The sequence below is a fragment of the Chiloscyllium plagiosum genome, chromosome 44 (assembly GCF_004010195.1).
Source record: "Chiloscyllium plagiosum isolate BGI_BamShark_2017 chromosome 44, ASM401019v2, whole genome shotgun sequence".
NCBI classification, from domain to species: Eukaryota; Metazoa; Chordata; class Chondrichthyes; order Orectolobiformes; family Hemiscylliidae; genus Chiloscyllium; species Chiloscyllium plagiosum.
Genome location: NC_057753.1, coordinates 11785486 through 11788883, shown reverse-complemented (window position 1 = coordinate 11788883; position 3398 = coordinate 11785486). Strand labels below are relative to the sequence as shown.

At 45.6% G+C, this 3398-nt stretch overlaps 1 long non-coding RNA gene across 1 annotated transcript; it reads right to left on the bottom strand.

The window, feature by feature from the left end:
* Positions 1–2452: 2452 nt before the first annotated feature.
* LOC122543755 lies at positions 2453–3324 on the bottom strand. The gene is made up of 2 exons (XR_006310130.1): positions 2911–3324; positions 2453–2804 (listed from the first exon to the last, which is right to left on the bottom strand). It is a non-coding gene; the product is annotated as an uncharacterized LOC122543755 (long non-coding RNA).
* Positions 3325–3398: the final 74 nt, after the last annotated feature.

The window sequence follows — 3398 nt, the reverse complement described above, 5'->3', positions numbered from 1 at the left end:
CAGTCACAACATGACCTCCCAACTCCTGTACTCAATACTCTAGATCAATAAAGGAAAGCAAACCAAATGCCTTCTTCACTATCCTATCTACCTGCGACTCCACTTTCAAGGAGCTATGAACCTGCACTCCAAGGTCTCTTTGTTCAGCAACAATCCCTAGGATCTTATACAATTAATTGTAAGTCCTGCACAGATTTGCCTTTCCAAAATGTAGCACCTCGCATTTATCTAAATTAAACTCCATCTGCCACTCCTCAGCCCACTGGCCCATCTCATCAAGATCCTGTTGTAATCTGAGGTAACCCTCTTCGGATCTAACCTTGCTAATCAGTCTCCCATGGGGAACCTTGTTGAATGCCTTACCGAAGTCCATATAAATCACATCTACCACTTTGCCTTCATCAATCCTCTTTGTTGCTTCTTCAAAACACTCAATCAAGTTTGTGAGACATGATTTCCCACGCACAAAGCCATGTTGACTATCCTGAAGCGATCCTTGCCTTTCCAAATACATGTTCCTCAGGATTCCCTCCAACAACTTGCCCACCACCGATGTCAGGCTCACCAGTCCACTGTTCCCTGGCTTTTCCTCACCACTTTTCTTAAAGTCTTCTAGCACATGACTTGTGACCATCAATGATATAAATATCTCAGTAAAGGGCCCAGCAATCACTTCCATAGCTTCCCACAGAGTTCTAGGGTATACCTGATCAGGTCCTGGGGATTTATCCACCTTTATTCATTTCAAGACATCTAGCACCTCCTCCCCTGTAACATGGACATTTTTCAAGGTGCCACCATCGTTTTCCCCACATTCTATATCTTTCATGTCTTTCTCCACAGTAAACACTGGTGCAAAATACTAATTTAGTGTCTCCCCAATCTCCTGCGGTTCCACATGGAGGCTGCCTTGCCGATCTCGGAGGGGCCCTATTCTCTCCCTAGCTACCTTTTTGTCCTTAATATATTTACAGAATCCCATTGGATTCTCCTTAACCCTATGGCCAAAGCTATCTCATGTCCCCTTTTTTTGCCCGCTTGATTTCCCTCTTAAGTACACGCCTACTGCCTTTATAGTCTTTTAAGAATTCACTGGATCTCTGCTCTGTACCTGACATATGCCTCCTGCTTTTTCCTAACCAAAACCTCAATTCCTCTAGTCATCCAGCATTCCCTCCACTACCAGTCTTTCCTTTCACCCTAACAGGAATGTACAGTCTCTGGACTCTCGTTATCCCATTTCTGAAGGCTTCCCATTTTCCAGCCGTCCCTTTACCTGCCAGCATCTGCCCCCAGTCAACTTTTGACAGTTCTTGCCTAATACTGTCAAAATTGGCCTTCCTCCAATCTAGAATTTCAAAAGTTAGATGCAGTCTGTCCCTTTCCATCAGTATTTTAAAACTAAGAGAATTATGGTTGCTGGCCCCAAACTGCTCCCCCACTGACACCTCAGTCACCTGCCCTGCCTTATTTCCCAAGAGTAGGTCAGGTTTTGCACCTTCTCTAGTAGGTACATCCACGTACTGAATCAGAAAATTATCTTCCACACACTTAATAAATTCCTCTCCGTCTAAACCCTTAACACTATGGCAGTCCCGGTCTCTGTTTGGAAAGTAACATCCCCTACCATGACTACCCTATTATTCTTGCAGATAGCTGAGATCTCCTCACAAGTTTGCTTCTCAATTTTCCACTGAGGATTGGAGGGAGCTCTAGAGTACAATCTGAAGAAAGAGATCGTCCCTTTCTTATTTCTCAGTCCCACCCAAATAACTTCCGGAGGTGTATTCCCCAAGTACAGCCATAATGTGATCCCTTATCAAAAAGGCCGCTCCCCCTCCTTTCCTGACCCCCTTTCTAACCTTCCCAGAACATTTGTATCCTGGAATATTCAGCTGAGTTGTACGACCCTTTGATCTTTTGCTGCGGTAATTCTGTCTCTGAAACCTCCTCTCTCGTGACACCTGAAAAAGGACCGATACTTCGAAAGCTAGTGCTTTCAAAAAAAAAAACCCTGTTGGTCGAGAACCTAGTGTTGTGTGAGTTTTGAGTGAAAAGAGAGGGAAGAGGTAGGAGAATGTAACAAGTAAAACTTAAAAGGAAGGGAAGGAACAGGAGTTGGTTCACGATTCGAAGGCGTTGAACTCAATATTAAGGCCAGAAGGCGGTGAAAGTGCCGAGTCCGAAGGTGAGATGCTGCTGCCCCGGCTTGTGCTCTGATTCACTGGAGCATTGCAACAGGCCGGGGACGGGCAAACGGGCGCGCATCCTGCACTATAGGCAACGGCAATCGGTCTGTTAGAGGGGATAGCTGTAATGTTTAGTCAAAACCACGCTTGCCAAAATATCTCATGTTTCCAGTCAGTTCTAGGTCCGAGGAATTCTGTCAAAGCCATTTATTTTACCGTCCTTGCCAATATTGGCCCTCACCCAATAACACACGTTTACAAACTCACTTTCGATAAGATTTATCATCAAATTAGAGTACATTCATGCCTCATCCAAGTAAACTACACAGGTTGGAACATGAGTTAAGACTTGGTTCGCGAGTCTTTGGAAAGTAGCTGAAGCATTTTAACACCCGATCGGTGACACGATTTTTATGTCATTCCATTCGGCTTACAGAGGCCGATATCTCCGGAACAGTCCTTGCCAAATTCCTTCTGTGCATCCATCTTGATCAGGAATGAAGGGCTGCCAACCCCGATCAATACAATCTGATTACTCAGGCAGGAGTCTGGTCTTCATCACTGCATCATTTCTTGTAATCAATGCGGAATCCAGAGGACGTTTCGCTTTTGAAACTAACAACGCAAGAGACAACCAGTTGTCAGGAGACTGAACTGGGTTCAATCAGGGCACTTTCTAACATGCCAATGTCACTGCGTTTCAGGCTGAAAGGTAAAGCACCTTGCCTTATCGGTGTGGATCTCCTCAATTTCAACATCACTCCTGGCTGAGGTTTTTCCAAGGCTCCTCAAATTCCAGAAAGAACCTCACTAGGTTCTCCTGTTGGCCCGTCTCCGAGTATGAAACTACGTTGTACATCAGTCCCAGCCGTTCGGGGGCTGCCTGGGTTCAACTCGCGAGTGGTCAATATCACGTTCTACTGCAGCAGTTCGAGCAGGTGACACACTCTGCGCGACAACTGGGAATGGGCAGCATAAACTACTGTCACAAATAAATGTTTAAAAAAAGACAGAGATGAGATACAGGCCCAAATATAAAACAGTTAGGACGAGACGATGGCCCAGTGATATTATCGCTGGACTGTTAATCCAAAGACAAAAATGTGGTGCTGGAGAAGCACAGCAGGTCAGGCAGCATCCGTGGTGCAGGAGAATCGACGATTCGGGCATAAGCCCTTCATCAGGAATGAGGCTTGTGGGCCGGGGGCT